Raw genomic sequence first — 12,219 nt, forward strand, 5'->3', positions numbered from 1 at the left:
CGGCGGCTGGCTAGGGTTAGGGTGTGCGCGCGGTGCCGGGCTGGTGGGCTGGCGGGCTGAGGCCTGGGGGGCGGCGCTATATAAAGGCGCCCCGAGCGGAGTCCCGCTCGGGCACGGCCCGTTAGGTCGGTTCCGTTTATTTTTTAAAAAAGAACATTACGCTCGGTAGAAAAATCAAAAGAAATACTAAACGGACTCCAAAAATCCCGAAATAAATTTTCCCCGGCTTCTAAAATCAAGCCGGACTAGATGAACATTTATTTGGGGCCTAAATGCAATTTTGAAAAACACACATTTTTCCTAAATTCAAAATAAAAGGCGAAAAACTCCAAAATAACTTATTTGATTTTTTTATTAAATCCTCATTATTTCTTTATTTTGGGAAAGTCATTTTATTCCCTCTCTGAATTTTTGGTAGTAGAAATAACGGAAGATAAAATAAATAAAATCAACGATCCTATTTTCAGCATTTAAGAAAACCCCAAATATGAAAATAACGAAATCCCCAACTCTCTCCGAGGGTCCTTGAGTTGTGTAGAATTTTCTAGGATCGAGCCAACGATGCAATAGAAATATGATATGCATGATGATCTATGTATAACATTCCAAATTGAAATTTGGGATGTTACAGAAGTATTAGACCCAGACACGGCGCACAATTATCGTGGCGCTTCGAAGTCAAATTCCATGTTAATGTATTCACACTCAGAATGTAAGTCTTCATTGATTGAAGATATACTTTACTTCGTGTGTTGCACATCTAAGTCATCAACATGCATAAGTGTTAGGATGTGTGCCTGATCACAGGACATTTTAGGATTCCAAGATATTTAGCTCGCACCATAACTTGCAAAACCTTTTCTCATCCAAGCACTTTGTGAAGATATCTGCCAGAACTCTTTGCAATCTTGCATTCCTAACTTCTTTAGACAATCTTTGAGGTATTTTTCTTGAGATATGAAGATGCCATTCCTTTGCTGACGAATTTGAAGACCAAGGAAGAACTTCAGCTCACCCATCATGGACATCTGATATTGCTCTTGCATCATGTATCCAAACTCATCACTATACTTCTGGTTGGTGCAGCCGAAGATAATGTCATCCAGATATATTTGGCACACAAACAGTTCACCATCATATGTCTTCGTGAAGAGTGTGGGATCGAGGGATCCAGGTTTGAAGCCTTTGCTCTTCAGGAAGTCTTTGATTGTATCATACCAAGCACGAGGAGCTTGTTTGAGGCCATACAGTGCTTTGTTTAGCTTGTACACCATATCAGGATGTTTTGGATCTTAAAAGCCAGGTGGTTGAGCGACGTATACTTCTTCTTCAATCTTGCCGTTGAGAAATGCACTCTTCACATCCATTTGATATAGCAAGATGTTGTGGTGGTTAGCATAGGCTAGCAGTATGCGAATAGCTTCAAGCCTAGCCACAGGAGCAAATGTTTCATCGAAGTCAATTCCTTCAACTTGAGTATATCCTTGAGCCACAAGACGTGCTTTGTTTGTGACGACTTGACCATGCTCATCTTGCTTGTTTCGATATATCCATTTTGTGCCAATAATGTTATGCTTGCGAGGGTCAGGACGCTTGACAAGTTCCCAAACATTGTTCAGCTTGAAATGTTGAAGTTCTTCTTGCATAGCTTGTATCCATTCAGGTTCCATAAAGGCTTCAGCAACTTTCTTGGGTTCTGATATTGACACAAAAGAAAAGTGCCCACAGAAATTTGCTAACTGTGTTGCTCTTGAGCGAGTAAGTGGACCAGGTGCATTGATGCTATCAATTATCTTCTCAATTTGTACTTCATTTGCAACTCGAGGATGAACTGGACGAAGACCTTGCTCTTGCTGATCATTGTCATCATTGGGAGGATTGTCTTCAGTCTGAGCATTGTCTTCAGGTTGGTTAGGTGCAGAAATGATAAGTTCCTCTTCAGGCTATGCTTCAGAAGGCATGATTTCACCAGTTCCCATTAGCTTGATAGATTCGCTGGGCAGAGCTTCGTCTAGTGTACTTGGCAGGATCTCTCTTTGTGAACCATTGGTTTTCATCAAATCGCATGTCCACAGTTTCGACGATTTTATAGAGATAGAGGTTGAAGACTCTGTAAGAGTGTGAGTCCTTTCCATAACCGAGCATGAAGCCTTCGTGAGCTCTAGGTGCAAATTTTGACTTGTTATGGGGATCCTTGATCCAGCACCTAGCTCCAAATACTCTGAAGTAGCTGACATTTGGCTTCTTGCCAGTAAGGAGCTCATAGGATGTTTTGTTCAGAAGCTTATGGATGTAAACACGGTTGATGACGTGACATGCTGTATCAATAGCTTCAGGCCAGAACTTTCTTGGTGTCTTGTACTCGTCGAGCATTGTTCGAGCCATCTCAATGAGGGTTCTGTTCTTGCGCTCTACGATGCCATTTTGCTGAGGTGTGTATGGAGCAGAGAACTCATGAGTGATTCCCATTGTATCCAGATAAAGATCAAGTCCGGTGTTCTTGAACTCAGTGCCGTTGTCACTTTCTGATATGCTTGATCTTGATGCCATTATTGTTCATGGCTCGATTGGCGAAGCGTCTGAAGACATCTTGCACTTCAGTCTTGTAGAGAATTATGTGCACCCATGTATATCTTGAGTAGTCATCAACAATGACGAAGCCATAGAGACAAGCAGTTGTTGTGAGGGTAGAGTAGTGAGTAGGTCCAAATAAGTACATGTGTAACAGCTCGAAGGGTTGAGATGTCGTCATGATTGTCTTCGAGGGGTGCTTTGCCCTAGTCATCTTTCCAGTTTTGCAGGCACCACACAAATGATCCTTCTTGAACTTGACACCCTCGATGCCTATGACATGCTTCTTCTTGGCGAGTGTGTGTAAGTTCCTCATGCTAGCATGCCCCAGCCTCCGATGCCAGAGCCAGCATTCTGAAGCTTTTGCAAGAAGACATACGGCAAGCTATGGACCTGCTGAGAAATCTACCATGTATAGATCATCTTTCCGATACCCTTCAAAGACTAGAGACTTGTCAGATTCCATTAGTACAAGGCAACAATATTTTCCGAATAGCACAATCATGTTCAAGTCACAAAGCATCGAGACAGACATTAAGTTGAAACCAAGGGATTCAACAAGCATCACTTTATCCATGTGTTGATCCTTTGAGATTGCAACTCTACCTAGACCCAATACCTTGCTTTTACCAATGTCAGCAAATGTGATGTGACTCTTGTCTGATGGACGTAAGGTTGAGTCCATTGGAAGACTTCGATAACCAGTCATATGATTAGTGCATCCGCTGTCCATAATCCATTCTGAAGCATGAGGTGTCATACCCTTGGCACCACGTGCCATGAAGCAGCAGGTGGGAGCAGGGTCGTCCTTGTCATCAGCTTCAGCGTTGGTGTGGAAGTCATTGTCTTCAGTGTTGAAGATGGACTTGGCAACATAGGCTGTGGCTAGAGCCAGACTTGCAACGCCAGGGTCGGACTCCTCTTCAGACTCCACCTCCGCCTCCTCAGAAGCAGACTCCTCCTCTGAATCCATCTCCTTGCCAACAAAAGCACGAGCCTTGCCAGATGAGCTCTTCTTATGAGATGAAGACTTTGATGAGGACTTGGAAGAAAACTTTGAAGATTTCTTCTTCTTCTTGTCATCAGAATCATATTCCTTGCTCTTCTTCTTCTTCTCATTGTCCCACTGTGGACACTCAGAGATATAGTGTCCAGGTTTCTTGCACTTGTGACATGTTCTCTTCTTGTAGTCATGAGTGGAAGCTTCATCATTTCTTGAGCTAGATCGTGAAGACTTTCTGAAGCCCTTCTTCTTAGTGAACTTCTGGAACTTCTTCACAAGCATAGCAAGTTCCTTTCCAATGTCTTCAGTATCATCAGAACTGGAGTCAGATTCTTCTTCAGATGAGGAAACAACTTTTGCCTTCAAAGCACGAGTTTGGCCATAGTTGGGACCATAGATATCTCTTTTCTCAGGAAGCTGGAACTCATGTGTGTTAAGCCTCTCAAGTATATCAGATGGATCGAGTGTCTTGAAGTCAAGGCGTTCTTGTATCATGAGGGCAAGGGTGTCAAAGGAGTTGTCAAGTGATCTTAGTAGTGTCTTGACGATTTCATGCTTGGTAATCTCAGTGGCGCCGAGAGCATGAAGCTCATTTGTGATGTCGGTGAGGCGATCAAACGTGAGCTGGACATTTTCATTGCCGTTTCTCTTGAAGCGGTTGAAGAGGTTGCGAAGAACACTGATCCTTTGATCTCTCTGGGTTGAGACGCCTTCGTTGACCTTGGATAGCCAGTCCCAGACTAGCTTCGACATTTCCAAAGCACTCACACGGCCATACTGTCCTTTGGTCAGATGACCACAGATGATGTTCTTGGCAGTAGAGTCCAGTTGAATGAACTTCTTGACATCAGCAGGGGTGACACCTTCACCAGTTTTGGGAACGCCGTTCTTGACGACATACCAGAGGTCGACATCAATGGCTTCAAGATGCATGCGCATCTTATTCTTCCAGTAGGGATATTCAGTTCCATCGAACACGGGGCAAGCAGCGGAGACTTTGATTATCCCTGCAGTTGACATAGCTAAAACTCCAGGTGGTTAAACCGAATCACACAGAACAAGGGAGTACCTTGCTCTGATACCAATTGAAAGTGCTAGTTATCGACTAGAGGGGGGGTGAATAGGCGATTTTTATGAAAGTCTTCAAAACATGGAAGTTTCGAAGACAAACAATAGAAATGACCTAATTGATATGCAGCGGAAGATAAACTACAACAAGCAAACCATAGTTAAGTATGCAATAATGTGAAAGTACAAAGACTAATAGCAGCTTAGTAGTAAGGATCAGGATGGAAGATAGTATGAAGCCAACCAACGATAGTAGTCAAGCAATGAAGTCAAACAGGTATGACAAATAGGCAATGACTTCACGAAGACAAACTCTAAGTAAAGGGAGGGAGAGGATAGAACCAGTCACTTGTTGAAGACACATGATTTGTTGGACCAGTTCCAGTTGCTGTGACAACTGTACGTCTGGTTAGGGAGGCTGAGATTCAACTCAGAAGACCATGTCTTCACCTTATTCCCCTTGAGCTAAGGACACACAGTCCTCGCTCAATCACTCTGGTAAGTCTTCAAGGTAGACTTCCGAACCTTCACAGACTTCGTTCACCGGCGATCCACAATGACTCTTGGATGCTCAGAACGCGATGCCTAACCGGCTGGAGGATTCACAGTCCTCAAGTGTAATATGTCTTCAGGTCACGCAGACAGATAGACTTCAGTGATGCCTAACACTCTTTGGCTCTGGGTGTTTGGGCTTTGTCCTCGCAAGGATTTCTCTCTCTCGAAGGCTTTGAGGTGGGTTGCTCTCAAACGACAAAAGCCGTGCACTAACTTTGAGCAGCCACCAATTTATGGTGTAGGGGGTGGGCTATTTATAGCCACTAGGCAACCCGACCTGATATGTCCGAAATGACCCTGGGTCACTAAGGAACTGACACGTGTTCCAACGGTCAGATTTGAAACACACACGGCAACTTTACTTGGGCTACAAGTAAAGCTGACTCATCCAGCTCTGGATAAGATTTGCTCTCATTGTCTTCGCTCGAAGACATAGGATTTGGGTTGAGCATCACTTCAGTCATTCTGACTTTGTTCACTTGGACCCCACTTAACAGTACGGTGGTTCCTATGACTCAACAAAGAAGAAAAAGGGAACAACAAGACGACACAGTCTTCGCGCTCCATAGTCTTCACTCAATGTCTTCTCATGTCATAGTCTTCAATATGAATATCTTCACATACCACCATTGTCGTCAATGTCTTCATACATTTTTAGGGGTCATCTCTGGTAGGTAAACCGAATCAATGAGGGACACTACCTGTGTTATCCTGCAATTCTCACAAACGCATTAGTCCCTCAACCAAATTTGTCGTCAATACTCCAAAACCAACTAGGGGTGGCACTAGATGCACTTACAACTATGTGCTAATGCTTTGTTCTGGTTCTCTATTAAAAGGAGGCCTTAATATCCCTTAGTTTCCGCTAGGACCCCGCTGCCACGGGAGGGTAGGACAAAAGATGTCATGCAAGTTCTTTTCCATAAGCACGTATGACTATATTCGAAATACATGCCTACATTACATTGATGAACTGGAGCTAGTTCTGTGTCACCCTATATTATAGCTATTACATGAGGAATCGCATCCGACATAATTATCCATCACTGATCCAATGCCTACGAGCTTTTCACATCTTGTGTTTCGCTTATTTACTTTTCCATTGCTACTGTTACAACTACTACAAAACTGCTATCTTTACTTTTGCCACTATTACCATTACTATCATACTACTTTGCTACTAAATACTCTGCTGCAGATACTAAGTTATCCAGGTGTGGTTGAATTGACAACTCAACTGCTAATACTTAAGAATATTCTTTGGCTCCCCTTGTGTTGAATCAATAAATTTGGGTTGAATACTCTACCCTCGAAAGCTGTTGCGATCCCCTACACTTGTGGGTTATCACTTCTCGTCGCTCAAGGACTTGTTCCCACCATATGAGCACATAGTCTTGGAACTCAAGTGATGCCATAGCGATCTTCTTCTCTTCCTCATAATTGTGCAAATGAAAGATTTTGTCGACCTTCAATGCCCATGATAGGTACTCTTCGGGATCATTACTTCCATTGAACTTGGGCATGGTGAACTTTAGATTGCCGTAGCATTGCTCTTCATTGTGTTGTGGTCGAGGGTGATGATGACGCCCTTGACGTGGAGGATAATCAACCTCATGTTGCTCTTGGTGTGGAGGATAATCAACCTCATGTTGCTCTTGGCGTGGAGGATGTCCGTAGTCATCTTGCTCTTGTTGAACTTGAGGTTGTGGAGGAGCTTGTCGAGCTTGTGGAGGAGGGTGAGGAACTTGACGTTGCACTCTTGGTTGGTAGTTCCGCTCTGGATTTCTTCTCGAAGTGCTTCCTCTTGATTGCTCCTATCGCGGTTGCGCTTGGCAATGGCTCGAATTGATTCTTGAAGGGCACGTTGCGCCTCAAGAGCTTGTGCTTCACGTTGTTGTTGTTGAAGACGTTGAGCCTTGGCGTCTTGTTCATCTTGATGTTGACACGCTCGTTCTTCCTATTGGAGACATTGACGTTGTCGTTCTTGACCTTGTGCAAAAGGATCTTGGTTTGGTTGAGGACGATGTACTTGCTCGTCGACATGCTCTTGCGAAGGATTGTCGTGTAGAGGATTGCGAGATGCATCACGGTCTTGACGCGCGGCTCGACATAGAGTGTTTGATGTCAGTGTACTTGAGCCGGAGAAGGTGTCGTCGGAGTATCGACTTGAGCGGCTCCGTCTTGAGTATGAAGAAGTGGAAGGAGGGCGGTTCACCAACAAGGCACGTATCTCGTCCATTCTTGCATCGTTCTCTTGCTTGTGAGCGTCGAGCTTGTTATCGAAGTAGTCTCCTGTTCGTTGTTCGGAAAGTCGCAAGTCAGTGGCGAGATTGTCGATGCGGTCGCTCATTGCTTGTTGCTCTTGATGCAAAGCTCGTTGTGCACCAAAGAGGTGGCTCTTGGTGATGAATGATGACATGTCGTCGTCTTGCTCGATGAAGAGTGGGTTGGTAGAAGAACTTGTCCTATCCATCATTCCAAGCAAAATGTGAGTAGGATAAAGAGAAGAACTTATACCAAATGTACCTTGACCGATGTTGAAGATGGATCAAAGATCACTCAAATGCGGACAATGAAATAGCACAATTGGTACCAATTCTTGTCGGTTCTCACACATACACAAGTAAAAGCTTATGGTGGAGCTTGGTTAGGATGGTGGCACAAAATTTGATGCAATTGTAAGTGAGCTTCAATAATGTTGGAAAAGATTCACAAATTTGCAGATGCAACAAGTAGACCAAGCAAGAAGTGGTACACGGAAACACACACGCAAATAGATAAGTGGGATTGTGCAAACAAAAAATGAGCCAAAATGTGGAGTCCACGAAAATGCTCTTGTTGCACAATACTAGAGAGACGCTAGCACGATTGCACAATAGGCGGATACGGAACTTGTGCACAACCTAATAGGCAAAAATGCAACGACCTCTATCCCAAGTATGCTATATGTATGGTATTTCGGTGATATGATCCAAGATGATCGGATATGACAATCTTAATGTAGTATGATGCTATGGTTCTTGCTTATAAGCTCTTTGCTTCTCTCTTTTTCTTAAAAGCTTGTTTGGCTCTTTCACTTTTGAGCTCTTTTCTCATGCAAAACTTGCCGAACCAAGATAGCAATTGTGTATGCGATGACAACTTTGTGACACAAAATATGATACCAAGATATGTACCGCTATGATATGGTATGTATGCTATGGAGTATGATCACTAATGTGCACAAGTCACGTTGCCAGCAATACTCAATGGCTAGTCTCGATGGGTAAGTAGCGCAAAAGTAAGGTTATGTGGTTATCAATGCAAATGGCATGGGATGACAAAGATGTCCTCGAGGTTATTGTCCTTGGTGATGATGAGTCCTTGGCGATGATGAGCAGTGGTTGATGATGACGTCGAACCGTACCTATATAGCCGAAACACAATAGGACACGGGAACCACAACTAAAAATCTCAAAGACCAAAATGTGTCAAAACTTGTCGGAGGGCGATACGGGTAAGCGATGGTGGTTGCGGAAGGCGGTGGTGGTATGCAAGTGCGTATGCGGGAAGTGGCGGTGGAACGGGGGAAAACCAAACTGAAAATATTCAGTTTCGTCAGGAATGGTCGGACGACCGATGGTGGTCGGACAACTGGGAGTCGTCGGACGTCCGGTGCCTAGGCGATTTCGGGCACGGGATGAATAACTCGTTTTCGTGGTGGAGGATGGTGGAGAGGTCAAATCCGAGCGATTTTGTGGATGGAAATGGTGGAGAAGACGGGGGAAATCTAGATCCACACATGGCAAATCAAATCCATGGATCAAATCCAACAAAACTTCATCACACCAACAAATCACAAAAAAAAATGGGGCTATTTTTCGTGGGGATTTTTGAATTTAGGACGAAATCAACAAAATCAAGCTAGAAAACAAAGGGTAGGGGCTCCAAAAACGTGATCAATGTGGCTCATGATACCAATATTATGTAGGGTAGAACCCTAGAGGCTGATCTTTCACGTTTGGAGCGGATCCCTATAAGGAACACGAAGAACACGAGGAGGGGAACGAGGGAAAAACACGAGAGAACGCTCAACCAACAAGAATAAAGTCACACATGCGCTAGATCATCGAGACACAAAGTGGTACAAGATCCAAATCCAACAAGGGACGATACATAGGGTAACCAGTTCTTCTCCGTGAGGAGGTCTTGAAGATGGTCTTCTCCGAAAGGAGGTCTTGAATCCAAGTGGACCTTCTCCGAAGAGGTGTTGGTCCCTCGCGAAGGAGTAGATCCGGATGGATGAGCGAGGCTCTATCTCACAAATGAGCTAAATCAACGCTAACCCTAGCTAGGAGGTGCAAGAAGTCTATTTATAGTCTAAGGGGACGAAAGGGTAAGTGGCATGACCCAACACTCGGGCGGACGCACAGGCATCGGATGTCCGATGGTCACCGGTCGTCTAAAGGCTCATGAGGGTTCGGACGTCCGGTGCCGGTTGGGCGTCCGATGTTTTGGTTCTGGACAACAATTGTCGGTCGTCCGGTTGGGGTCGGTCATCCGATCGTCCGGAAGTCTCCGTTCTTCCGTTGTTTTGGCTCGGGAGTGGTTGTGCTGGTCGTCCGGAGAGGCTCGGTTGTCCGGGCGCTGGGAGGTGTCGGACATCTGGTAGACGTCGGTCGTCCGGTCGCTGTAGCGTGCGAAGGCTGGGACTTGGCTGGTCGTTTGGAGCTTCCAAGCGTTGGTTGTCCGGTCAGCATCGGACATCCGGTCGGCGTCGGTTGTTCGAAGGCTGGAAGTTTCGAGTAGGCCTTCCTCTTGTCCGTTGAACTTGGTGTCCTCACTGTCTTGTCCATGGGGTGTAGCTGATGCGTGGCTCTCCTCCAAACACCTGATCACACATAGCATCTCGGACTTAGGCAGTAGCCATGTCTCACATGAAGAAGAGGGGAACTCAAGTAGGAGTGACACTACTAGGGAAAACCCTAGTAGTAGCGCGGTTTTTGAGGCTAGCAGCAGCGCGGGTGGCCGCGCTACTAATAAGGCGCTACAACTAACTTATAGTAGTAGCGCGGCCCTTACACGCGCTACTACTGTTGACGATATCAGCAGCGCTTTTTAAGAACGCGCTACTATTACCTAGCTGTAGCGATTTCGCCATCCCTCGCTACTGCTATATCTTTCATCATTTTCCCAGTACCCCTTTCCCTTTCAGTTTCCCTTTCAGATACTAGATACTAGGTACTGCTAGTAGATATCAAATTCATAAACCATTACTAGGTAGTACTCCCTTCGTTCCAAATTACTCGTCGTGGTTTTAGTTCAAACCACGACGAGTAATTTGGAACGAAGGGAGTACTAGATAACAATTTCATGCATAGTCAACATGCATCCTCAAGCAGTACAAGGTCATATCAACGACCATCATCATATGTAGTTCTAGATCATATCGACGACGATCATCATATGTAGTTCTAGATGATATAGCCACACACACATATGTAGTTCTAGATGATATAGCCACACACACATATGTAGTTCTAGATGATATCAAAGACAATCATCATCCTCAAGCTTGGGCGGTTGGTGTTCCTGATAGTAATTAGGATGGCATGTCCAACACGAAGATTCTTGCCATCGAGGAATTTCTTCCACCCAACCGAGTTTAAGTGTGTGCGACCGTCCGTGTCCACGCGGTAAGTACAGGTTGTGACGGAGCCCCTTGCAGTAAGGCGTAGTCCAGCTAAGCCTTCTTCATCAGGCTCGATACCATAACTCACAGATATGCTCTTTGCCAATTTCTGAATAAGAAAAACATATCAATTAATAAATAGCCTCGCAAATAAGTACATATGGATTATCTACACTATTAATAGTTTCCTTAGATTCTACACTAATAAGCATGTGATCGAACTCTACACTAAAACATATCATCGACTAGATTCCACACAACATACCATATCATTGGACTGTACACTAAGTAATTCATCGGATAATTTGCATTTGTAAGTATAACATACCATATCATGTCGATCAACCATGGTATTTGTCAAGCGGGTCACGAATGGCACCCCGACAAAGTCAGCACGTGGTGGAATTATGTCCCACAGGTTGGACACCTCCTCCTCACTCAACCTTGTTCTTTGAGCTACGATGGCTTCATGAAGTGGGTCCTCATCATCTTCATCGAGTGGGTCCTCATTATCTTCATCATCTTCATCATCTTCGTCATCTTCATCATCTTCCACCAGGTTGAGATAAATGACAGCTAGCTTGGGTCTTTCTGCTCGGAAGGAGAAGCTGATCAACTCACCACCAGTAAGACGCATGCGAGCGACGAAACGGGCGCATCCATCTCCTCCAATCTGTGACATATTGTGTCCTTTCTCGACCTCCATAGTGTACGGCCCCCCAGGAGCCTCAAATGTCACAGTGTCTCCTGTCAGCTTGTTGAATTTCAACCTCACATTGCATGGGACGATCTGTGTAAAATAAGCAAAATGACACAATGCAGTAATGCCAACACTAAAAATAAAATAGTTATTACATTTCATCTAATTTCTTACCGCCGCATGACGAAACTCGGCTGGAAGTAGATGCCGAACAGCTTGCCAGTTGCAAGGCTGCTGGCGCATCTTGACTTGCACAGTCGACATAGTGGTGGTGGTGGTGCCATTTTTCCTAAAGCAATATGAGCAAAGGATTAACGATCAACTAAATCAAAATGTTCTAAGTCAACTAAATCAACTAGCCTACTAAATCAACTAAATCAAAATGTTCTAAATCAACTAGCCTACTAAATCAACTAAATCAAAATGTTCTAAGTCAACTAAATCAACTAGCCTACTAAATCAACTAAATCATATCAACTAAATCAAAATGTTGCATATGAACTAGCCTACTAAATCAACTAAATCAAAATGTTCTAAGTCAACTAAATCAACTAGCCTACTAAATCAACTAAATCAAAATGTTCTAAATCAACTAAATCAACTAGCCTACTAAATCAACTAAATCAAAATGTTCTAAATCAACTAAATGAA

Source organism: Triticum dicoccoides, chromosome 5B (assembly GCF_002162155.2).
Source record: "Triticum dicoccoides isolate Atlit2015 ecotype Zavitan chromosome 5B, WEW_v2.0, whole genome shotgun sequence".
Classification (NCBI taxonomy): Eukaryota; Viridiplantae; Streptophyta; class Magnoliopsida; order Poales; family Poaceae; genus Triticum; species Triticum dicoccoides.